We start from the raw sequence: 11,512 nt of genomic DNA, 5'->3' as shown, positions 1-11,512 counted from the left end.
AAGGAATGTAAAATGCTCCTTTAAAATTGATCTTCTCTCTATCCCATACCAGAAGGCCGTTGACATGAGACAGAGTTTTGAATTTTTCTTTTAACATCATGCTTGGATTTAGAGAAGGATAGACACTGTCTAATTCTAAAACCATTTCTGATTCTGAAGTAGAGGTGTAAACACAAAAAGACATCGTCTAAAGCTGTAGCCTATACAAAGCACCTAACAGATTGTCTCTCTGGGGGTGTGCTTCCTCCTGGTTTACAGGTCAGTATCTGCCCCCTTCCTGGGATACAAAGCATACAGTGTGACAAACAGAACCAGAAGAGACAGATCAGCTACTACAGGTGAGGGAAAAATGGAAAATATTCCAGATAGTGAGAATAGTGTAAGCCATGGCTTAGAGGCCGCAGCAAAGTCAGCAGGACCTTTAGAGCCATTCATCCCTGTGTCATCAGTGCAGCAACAGCACACATCTGCCCTAAGCCAGAAACTCTGGAAGGAAAACACACTGTGTTTTGCCAGTCTTCCAAATAATTCCAGTATGTGTGTAAGTTTTAGGACCTCTGATCCAGGCTACCAGCTCTCAAATGCTGTTTGCAGGTTGCTTCTCTGTGATAGAATAGGAGGTGAAGTGGACGTAAGTTCAGATAACTTTGGAAGTGCATAGTCTACATTGCATTTGGAGAGCTTCCAATAAACATTATCCATTTAAACGTTTTAAGAAGTCCTACAGTAAAGACCTATATTTCTCATTCAGCTGTGGCTCTCTGTGATTCTGCCTATTCATACTTCCGTAAATACCCTCTTAGGGATATTATCCTCACTATTTACATGGATGTGATGTAATCTACAGAGGAATAGGAGACTGTCCCCAAGTCACAGAATGTGTATCCATGTTGGAAAAGACCTTAAACATTTTTGTGTTCTCAATACACTGCATCCTCTGTCCTTCCACTCTACTGTGTATCCAGGCATAACTCTGCATTATGTAGCCCAGAATCAGGACAAAAGTCTCTGCATTTATCTTGAAGGAATTTTCTGACTACTCATCCCTGGAAGACCTATTCTTTCCTCTGTGCTCAGTTATGACCCTCCTCGGAACACCGCCTTAGTGGCTGTGTGCATGTTGGATCCCTGCCTACACACACCCACATACAATTTCTGAGTAATATTTCCACTTAGAAAATCTGCTATATATCTACTATTGTGCCTCTGATGCTGTTCCACCTACTCTCATCCTAGAAGATAATCTTCTCTAATGGCTGTGACATCCAGATGCATCTGAGACATTCCACAGGCTCCACAGAATGCCTGTTGCTTATCATCACGGTCTGTGATCACTACCTTGCTATTTGTCAGCAGCTCAGGTACCTGTGCACATGAGCCATAGGTTTTTATTGATGCCTCCAAGAGCCTTCTGGGTAGTAGTCTACCTCTTCAGGTTGTTGACAGAAACAGTCATTGTCATGAGACTGTCACTGTATGGCCACCAAGTATTCAGAAAGTTCACCTGCAAGGTCCTGAGTGTGCTGAAGATGGCCTGTGGTGACACATCAGTTAGTAATGACTTTGTCCTTGTGGATGCCATCCTTCTGCTACCTCTACTCAAGTACCTCAATTGTCTTTCCGACATGCCAATCCTGGTCACCTTCCTAAAGGTGCTCTCAGGTAGCAGGACCTGCAAATGCTTTTCCACCTGCTTGGAGCACCTTGCTGTGGTCCTATTTTTCTATAGTATCATCATGTTTCATGTACATGAAACCGATGAACACAAAGGGCTATATCTCTAACATGGTCTTTACAGTCCTCTGCATTGTGGACTTCACACCCATGAAGCAGTCAGTGATCTCCAAAGATAGGGATCTTGACTTTCTGTCTGTGTCATCAAATGCCAATACCAATGCAGGGTAGATTATAGAATTATGGGGACCTCCACTGTAGAGACACAGTCTAAGTCTCACTAAATCTTTCAGTCTGACTCTCCAGTTTTCTCCTGTCCTGAACTTGTCTGAGCTAGTGCCCAGCATTTTAATGTGATCTAATCTCAAGACTTCAGCCTTCGCTAGGTTCCTTCATTCACAACTATAATACCAGCATTTGTGGGGCTAAAGCAGATTGATGGTTAAATTAATGTCATCCCGTGCTACATAGTGTGATCAGTACCAAGAAAATAAATAGATACTAGACATTAGTATTTCCTTTCTTAATGTGTCCTCAGTGGGGCCCTGGGAGTATCATTTTAAGTATTATTTAAGAGTGCATCATTTCCTGACTGAAAGTCACAAATGGCTCCTCACTGCTCTCAAAAAGATGTTCATCAGCAGGACCGCACAGCTGCCTGCCTGCCTGCCTGCCTACTTAGTTCCTAGCCTTCTTCCAGCCTTCAGTCACACACAATTGACAAATATAAGTTTTAACCTTCTCTAAACTCCCTGCTCCACAAACACTTGTGTTCTTCTTGTGAGGCAGTTATTATCAGCACTCATTCAAGAACACTTGAACTTTCTTTCCCTTTAGGCTCAAAGCCATTTTCACCTCTCATTATCTCCCTCCTGTATCCTTGGTTTCTAATATTGTTTAGGGCCAGATGACATTTTTAAAAATGTATTTTTATTGATTTCTATTGAATTCTACATTTCTCTCTGATCTCCTCCCTGCCTCTTCCCTACCCCCTTTAGCCTTCCCACAAAGTTCACAATGGGACCTTGATCTTAATTTAGTCAGGAGATTCTGTCTTTCTCTACTTTGCCTGTAGATTAGATCTGTGTAAGTCTCTTTTAGTGTCCTCATTGTTGGTTAATTTCTTTGGGATTGTGGTTTGTAGGCTAGTTTTCTTGAGTTTATGTTGAAAAACTACCTGTGAGTGAGTACATGTGATAATTGTCTTTCTTTGTCTGGGTTACCTCACACAAAATAATGTTTTCCAGCTCTATCCATTTTCCTCCCAAATTTAAGGTGTCATTATTATTTTTCTGCTGTCTAGTACTCCATTATGGAAATTTACCCCATTTTCCTTATCCATTCATTGATCAAGGAGCATTTAGGTTCTTTCCAGGTTCTGGCTATGACCAACAATGCTGCTATGAACATAGTTGAGCACGTGTCCTTGTGCATGTTTGAGCATCCTTTGGTTATATAGGCAAAAGTGGTATTACCTGGTCTTGAGAAAGGTTGTTTCCTAATTTTTTGAGAAACCAATATACTGACATCCAAAGGGGCTGTACTATCTTGCATTCCCACCGGAAATGCAGGAATGTTGCCTTTATCCCATAACTTCTCCATCATAAGTTGTCATCAGTGTTTTTGATCTTGGCCATTCTTACTGGTGTAAGATCGAATCTCAGAGTTGTTTTGATTTGCATTTTTCTGATGACTAAGGATGTTGAACATTTCCTTAAGTGTCTTTCAGTCATTTTAGATTCCTCTACTGAGAGTTCTCTGTTTAGTTCTATGCTCAGTTTTTTAATTGGATTATTTTTTCTTTTGATTAGCAATTTCTTGAGTTCTTTGTATATCCTGGAGACCAGACCTCTGTATGATGTGGGATTAGTGAAGATATTTTCCCATTCTTCAGGCTGTCAATTTGTCTTATTGACCATGTCCTTTTATTTACAGCTTTTCAATTTCAAGAGGTCCAATATATGAATTGTTTCTCTCAGTGTCTGTGCTGCTGGGGTTATATTTAAGAACTGGTCTCCTGCACCATTCCTCCAAGTGTACTTCCCACTTTCTCTTCTGTAAGGTTCAGTATGGCTGGCTTTATGTTGAGGTCTTTGATTCATTTTGGACTCAAGTTTTGTGCGTGGTGATAGATACGGGTCTATTTTCCTTCTTCTACATGTTGATATCCAATTATGCTAGCACCATTTGTGAAACATGATGTGGGAGTCTTCTGTTTTGTGTTGATTTCATTGGTTAAATAAAGAAACTGCCTTGGCCCTGGTAGGACAGAAAATTAGGTAGGCGGAGTAGACAGAACAGAATGCTGGGAGAAAGAAGCTGAGTCAGTCAGTCGCCATAATTCTCCCACTCCAGACAGACGCAGGTTAAGATCTTTCCTGCTAAGCCAGCTCGTGGTGCAACACTGAATATTAGAAATGGGTTAGATCAATATGTAAGAGCTAAATAAAGGGTTAAAATTAATGGGAAAAGCTGTGTTTAAAAGAATACAGCTTCCGTGTAATTATTTCAGGTAAAGCTAGCCATGTTGGCAGCTGGGTGCCAGGAACGCAGCCCGCAGCTCCTATGGGGAAACAGAGTGTCACCCAGTGTGGTAATGAACTCCACGTAAAACCTGAGAGGGCTTAAAAGCAGATAGAGAATCTAGGACAACTTTTTGCTGTTTTGGGGTTGTGTGCTGCAAAGAAATTGTCCTGACTCAGTAGCAGGAAAAAACTGGCTGTTTTAAAATGCAGGCTTTCTGGGCTCTGCCGCCATTGCAATCTCTCTCTGGCTTCTGCGGGAGACAGAGACTTTGAATGGAGCATTTGGTGTAAATTGGTATGATTTGTTTGATGGCAACTAGACTCGCTGTGTGCCTAAAAGGAAGTCATTGCATGCTGCAGCTCAGAGGCAAAAGCAGGTCCACCACACTACTGGTGCAATGTGCAAGGGTCAGAGTCACAAGCAGCTGTGCCATGTTGGACCAGGTGGGGCAAGCAGGCAGTACCTGTTTTTGACCTAGGAATGTCACAGCTTAGATTCTTAAGCACTTAGTGATTTAAAGGCATAAAACAAAGTGCTCCTGGATAGTATAAAAATTACAGATTCACAATAAAACAGATTTCAGACATAAATGACCACCAAATGAATTACAGTGCTAGATGAGTGTATGTAGACTTGAGAGAGAGAAGAAAAAAAAATAAAGAGAATAAAGTTAAAATAGTAAAGTTTTTAAAGAGACAGAATAAAGTAAACTGATAGAGTAAAAATAAGCCATGTAAAAATGGAAAATTCACAGAGAGTCTGGATTCTTTGTATTATTGTGTTTTCTTTAAAATGTTTGACTGTAAAAGAGCTAAATACAGAGAGACGTTTCATTATATGGGCTGCCAAGAATGGATATCATAAGGATATTATGATTTCAGAATATGGGTCTAAGGATATGATGCTTTGAACAGGGTCCTCTTTTGTTTTCACAAAGGATGAGACTCTGTGGATCGCTTCTATCCCAATATGGTATGATAGACCATGCCCTCCAGAAAGGTTGCTGTGAACACCCTCAAAAAATTACTTCACTCAACTGCTGACTGAGATGAATCTAGCACACAGGTTTTACCAAGAAAGACTGAAATAACAGCGCCCCCATTCAACAGGAAGCAGTTTGGAGAGAAAAAATCTGCGCCCATGTTCCCAAATACTGTTTATAAATGTTCTTTTACATTGAAAGGACGATATGATACAGATATGAATAATTTGCATTGATATGGATTTTAAGGTCAATTTTTTTGTATGTATATGTATTTCTAATATTGATTAAGGTATTGTGATTGTGTAGTTCATTTAAAAATGTAATGTATAATTAGGAAATGTAGGTTGCTAAAGGATAAGCTTCAATAATAGTAAAGCTTGTAGTCATGTTAGTTAGATTTTCTAGATATATAGATATATTTCAGTTAGATAGGCATTCTTCATATCTTTCAAAAACTACAGAATATGGCCTTTTTTTTGGTTTTTTGAGAAAGGGTTTCTCTGTGGTTTTGGAGCCTGTCCTGGAACTAGCTCTTGTAGACCAGGCTGATCTCGAACCCACAGAGATCCTCATGCCTCTGCCTCCTGAGTGCTGCAATTAAAGGCGTGCGCCACCACCGCCCGGCCCAGAATATGGCATTTTATTTTATTTTTTTATTCTTTTTTAATTAAAATTTCCAACTGCTCCCCGTTTCCCATTTCCCTCCCCCTCCTCCCACATATTGCCCCCTCCCCCCGCTCCCCTCCCCCTATCCCCACTCCACTTCTCCTCCCCCTAGTCCACTCCCCCTCCCTCTCGATACTGAAGAGCAGTCCAAATTCCCTGCTCTACAGGAAGACCAAGGTCCTCCCACTTCTATCTAGGTCCAGGAAGGTGAGCATCCAAACAGGCTACGCTCCCACAAAGCCAGTTCATGTATTAGGATCGAAACCAAGTGCCATTGTCCTTGGCTTCTCATCAGCCTTCATTGTCCTCCTTGTTCAGAGAGTCCAGTTTCAACCCATGCTTATTCAGTCCCAGTCCAGCTGGCCTTGGAGAGCTCCCAATAGATCAGTTCCCATTGTCACAGTGGGTGGGTGCACGCCTCGTGGTCCTGATTTCCTTGCTCATGTTCTCCCTCCTTCTGCTCCTCATTTGGACCTTAAGAGCTCAGACGGTTGCTCCAAATTGGGTCTCTGTCTCTCTCTCGATCCATCGCCAGATGAAAGTTCCTGTGCCATTCTCCTTGGCCTCTTGTCAGCTCTCATTGTCCACCACATTCAGAGAGTCCGGTTTTATCCCATGTTTTTTTCAGTAGCAGTCCAGCTGGCCTTGGTGAGCTCCCAATAGATAGCCCCCCCCCCGTCTCAGTGGTTGGGTGTACCCCTCATGGTCCTGACTTCCTTGTTCATGTTCTCTCTCCTTCTGCTCCTCATTATAATCTTGGGAGCTCAGTCCGGTGCTCCAGTGTGGGTCTCTGTCTCTATCTCCATCCATCGCTAGATGAAGGTTCTATGGCGATATGCAAGATATTCAGCAGTATGGTTATAGGATAGGTTCATTTCAGGTTCCCTATACTCAGGTGCCCCAATGAACTAACTGGGGACATTGCCCTGGGCATCTGGTAGCCATTCCAGGTTCAAGTCTCTTGCCAACCCTTAGGTGGCTCCCTTAACTAAGGTATGAGTTTCCCTGCTCCCCCATCCAACCTTCCTTTAACCCCAATCACCCCGATTTCCCCAGTTCCCCTCATCCTCTCCTTCACACTTTTCTCTCCCCATCACTCCTCATCCCCATCCCACCCCACCCCCCAAGATTCCAATTTTTTGCCCATCAATCTTGTCTATTTCCCATAGCTGGGAGGATATCTATATGTTTTTCCTTGGGTTTACCCTCTTGTTTAGCTTCTTTAGGATCACAAATTATAGACTCACTGACCCCTATCCATGGCTAGAAACTAATTATGAATGAGTACATCCCATGATCTTCTTTTTGGGTCTGGGTTACCTCACTCAGGATCGTATTTTCTATTTCCATCCATTTGCCTGCAAAATTCGAGAAGTCATTGTTTTTTACCGCAGAGTAGTACTCTAATGTATATATATTCCACACTTTCTTCATCCATTCTTCTATTGAAGGGCATCTAGGTTGCTTCCAGGTTCTGGCTATTACAAATAATGCTGCTATGAACATAGTTGGACAAATGCTTTTGTCATATGCTAGGGCATCTCTTGGGTATATTCCCAAGAGTGCTATTGCTGGGTCCAGGGGTAGGTTGATCCCAATTTTTCTGAGAAAACGCCACACTGATTTCCAAAGTGGTTGCACAAGTTTGCAGTCCCACCAGCAATGGATGAGGGTACCCCTTTCTCCACAACCTCTCCAGCAAAGGCTATCCTTGGTGTTTTTGATTTTAGCCATCTGACAGGTGTAAGATGATATCTCAAAGTTGTTTTGATTTGCATTTCTCTGATCGCTAAGGAGGTTGAGCATGACCTTAAGTATCTTTTGGCCATGTTAACTTCTTCTGATGAGAATTCTCTGTTCAGTTCTGTGCCCCATTTTTTAATTGGGTTAATTATCCTTTTAAAGTCTAGTTTCTTGAGTTCTTTATATATTTTGGAGATCAGACCTTTGTCTGTAGCGGGGTTGGTGAAGATCTTCTCCCAGTCAGTAGGCTGCCTTTTTGTCTTAATGACAGTGTCCTTTGCTTTACAGAAGCTTCTCAGTTTCAGGAGGTTCCATTTATTCAATGTTGCCCTTAATGTCTGTGCTGCTGGGGTTATACATAGGAAGCGATCTCCTGTGCCCATATCTTGTAGGGTACTTCCCATTTTCTCTTCTATCAGGTTCAGTGTGTTCAGATTGATATTGAGGTCTTTGATCCATTTGGACTTGAGTTTTGTGCATGGTGATAGATATGGGTCTATTTTCATTCTTCTACAGGCTGACATCCAATTGTGCCAGCACCATTTGTTGAAGATGCTTTCTTTCTTCCATTGTATACTTTTAGCTCCTTTATCGAAAATTAGTTGTTCATAGGTTTGTGGGTTAAAATCCGGGTCTTCTATACGATTCCATTGGTTGACTGCTCTGTTTTTATGCCAGTACCACGCTGTTTTCATTACTGTAGCTCTGTAATAGAGTTTGAAGTCAGGGATGGTAATGCCTCCAGAAGTTCCTTTATTGTATAAGATTGTTTTGGCTATCCTGGGTTTTTTGTTTCTCCATATAAAGTTGATTATTGTCCTTTCAAGATCTGTGAAGAATTTTGAAGGGATTTTAATGGGGATTGCATTGAATCTATAAATTGCCCTTGGTAGAATTGCCATTTTTACTATGTTGATCCTCCCAATCCAGGAGCAAGGGAGATCCTTCCATTTTCTGGTATCCTCTTCAATTTCTTTCTTCAATGCCTTAAAGTTCTTGTCAAATAGATCTTTCACTTCCTTGGTTAGAGTTACCCCAAGATATTTTATGCTTTTTGTGGCTATCGTGAAAGGTGATGATTCTCTTATTTCCCTCTCTGCTTCCATATCCTTTGTGTATAAGAGGGCGACTGATTTTTTGGAGTTGATCTTGTATCCTGCCACATTACTAAAGGCGTTTATCAGCTGTAGGAGTTCTTTGGTGGAGTTTTTGGGGTCGCTCATGTACACTATCATATCATCTGCAAATAATGCAAGTTTAACTTCTTCCTTTCCAATTTGAATCCCCTTTATCCCCTTATGTTGTCTTATTGCTATTGCTAAAACTTCGAGAACTATATTGAAGAGGTATGGAGAGAGTGGACAGCCTTGGCGTGTTCCTGATTTTAGTGGGATGGCTTTAAGTTTCTCTCCATTTAATTTGATATTAGCTGTCGGCTTGCTGTATATAGCTTTAATTAAATTTAGGTATGACCCTTGTATCCCTAATCTCTCCAAGACTTTTATCATAAAGGGATGTTGAATTTTGTCAAATGCTTTTTCAGCATCTAATGAAATGATCATATGGATTTTTTCTTTCAGTTTATTTATATGATGGATTACATTGATAGATTTGCGTATGTTAAACCAGCCCTGCATCTCTGGGATGAAGCCTACTTGATCATAATGGATAATTTTTCTAATGTGTTCTTGGATTCGGTTTGCCAGAATTTTGTTGAGGATTTTTGCGTCGATGTTCATGAGTGAGATTGGCCTGTAATTTTCTTTCTTGGTTGTGTCTTTGTGTGGTTTTGGTATCAGAGTTACTGTAGCTTCATAAAAGGAATTTGGCAATGACTCTTCTGTTTCTATATTGTGAAATACCTTAAGGAGTATAGGTATTAGGTCTTCTTGGAAGTTCTGGTAGAATTCCGCATTGAAACCATCTGGTCTTGGACTTTTTTTGGAAGGGAAGTTTTTGATAACCGCTTCTAATTCTTCACGACTAACAGGTCTATTTAGGTTGTTCACCTGGTCCTGGTTTAACTTTGGTATATGGTATTTATCTAAAAAAGTGTCCATTTCTTTTACATTTTCCAGTTTTGTGGCATACAGGCTTTTGTAGTAAGATCTAATGATTCTCTGAATTTCCTCTGTGTCTGTGGTTATGTCTCCCTTTTCATTTCTGATCTTATTAATTTGCAAATTCTCTCTCTGCCGTTTGATTAGTTTGGATAGGGGTTTATCAATCTTGTTGATTTTCTCCAGGAACCAGCTTTTTGATTTATTGATTCTTTCAATTGTTTTCTGTGTTTCTATTTTGTTGATTTCAGCCCTCAGTTTGATTATTTCCAGTCTTCTACCCCTTCTAGGTGAGTCTGCTTCTTTTTTTTCTAGAGCTTTCAGGTGGGCTGTTAAGTCTCCAATGTGTGCTTACTCTGTTTTCTTTAAGTGGGCAGTTAGTGCTATGAACTTTCCTCTCAGGACTGCTTTCATAGTGTCCCATAGGTTTGAGTATGTTGTTTCTTTATTTTCATTGTCTTCAAGGAAGACTTTAATTTCTTTCTTTATTTCTTCCTTAATCCAGGTATGGTTCAGTAGTTGACTATTCAGTTTCCATGAGTTTGTAGGCTTTCTGGGGGTAGCATTGTTGCTGAATTCTAGCTTTAATCCATGGTGATCTGATAAGATACAGGTGGTTATTAATATTTTTTTGTAACTGTGAATGTTTGCTTTGTTACCGAGTATGTGGTCGATTTTTGAGAAGGTTCCATGAGCTGCAGAGAAGAAGGTATATTCTTTCCTATTTGGGTGGAATATTCTATAGATGTCTGTTAAGTCCATTTGATTCATTACCTCCATTAATTCTCTTATTTCTCTGTTAGGTTTCTGTCTAATTGACCTGTCCATTGGTGAGAGAGGAGTATTAAAGTCTCCTACTATTAATGTGTGCAGTTTGATGGCTGCCTTGAGTTTTAACAATGTTTCTTTTACGTACGTGGGTGCTTTTATATTAGGGGCATAGATATTCAGGATTGAGATTTCATCCTGATGAATTGTTCCTGTTAGGAGTAGAAAATGTCCCTCTCCATCTCTTCTGATTGATTGAAGTTTGAAGTCAACTTTGTTAGAAATTAGTATGGCCACACCTGCTTGTTTCCTAGGTCCATTTACTTGATAAGCCTTATCCCAGCCCTTTACTCTGAGTAGGTGCCTGTCTTTGTGGTTGAGGTGTGTTTCTTGTAAACAGCAGAATGTTGGATCCTGTTTTCGTATCCAATCTGTTAGTCTGTGCCTTTTTATAGGTGAGTTGAGTCCATTGACATTAAGTGATATTAATGACCAGTGGTTGTTAACTCCGGTCATTTTTTTTTAGTAGTAGATTTTGTGTGTTTCCCTTCTTTGAGATGTGCTGGTAAAGGGCCTCTAGATGTCTGAGTTACTGTGGTCATTGTTGGACTCCTTGATTAGTGATTTTCCTTCTATTACTTTCTGTAAGGCTGGATTTGTGGCTACGTATTGTTTAAATTTGTTTTTATCCTGGAAAATTTTGTTTTCTCCATTTATAGTGAACGAAAGCTTGGCTGGGTATAGTAGTCTGGGCTTGCATCCATGGTCTCTTAGTTTCTGCAGTACATCTATCCAGGACCTTCTGGCTTTCATGGTTTCCATAGAGAAGTCAGGTGTAAGTCTGATAGGTTTACCTTTATAAGTAACTTGGCCTTTTTCCTTTGCTGCTCTTAGTATTCTTTCTTTATTCTGTATGCTTTGTGTTTTGATTATTATATGGTGAGAGGATGTTTTTTTTTTTTTTTTGATCCAGCCTATTCGGTGTTCTGTATGCTTCTTGAACCTTCATAGGTATATCTTTCTTTAGGTTGGGAAAGTTTTCTTCTATAATTTTATTAAATATATTTTCTGGACCGTTGAGCTGCGCTTC

General features: G+C 40.4%; 1 pseudogene; it reads left to right on the top strand.

Annotated features, from left to right (window-relative positions):
- The first annotated feature begins 980 nt into the window (after positions 1-980).
- On the top strand, positions 981-1,905 carry LOC130866880 (olfactory receptor 13J1-like; annotated as a pseudogene).
- The last annotated feature ends 9,607 nt before the right edge of the window (positions 1,906-11,512 follow it).

Source organism: Chionomys nivalis, chromosome 26, assembly GCF_950005125.1.
Source record: "Chionomys nivalis chromosome 26, mChiNiv1.1, whole genome shotgun sequence".
NCBI classification, from domain to species: Eukaryota; Metazoa; Chordata; class Mammalia; order Rodentia; family Cricetidae; genus Chionomys; species Chionomys nivalis.
Note: the sequence above shows the minus strand (reverse complement) of the source record. Positions and strands in the feature narration are given on the sequence as shown.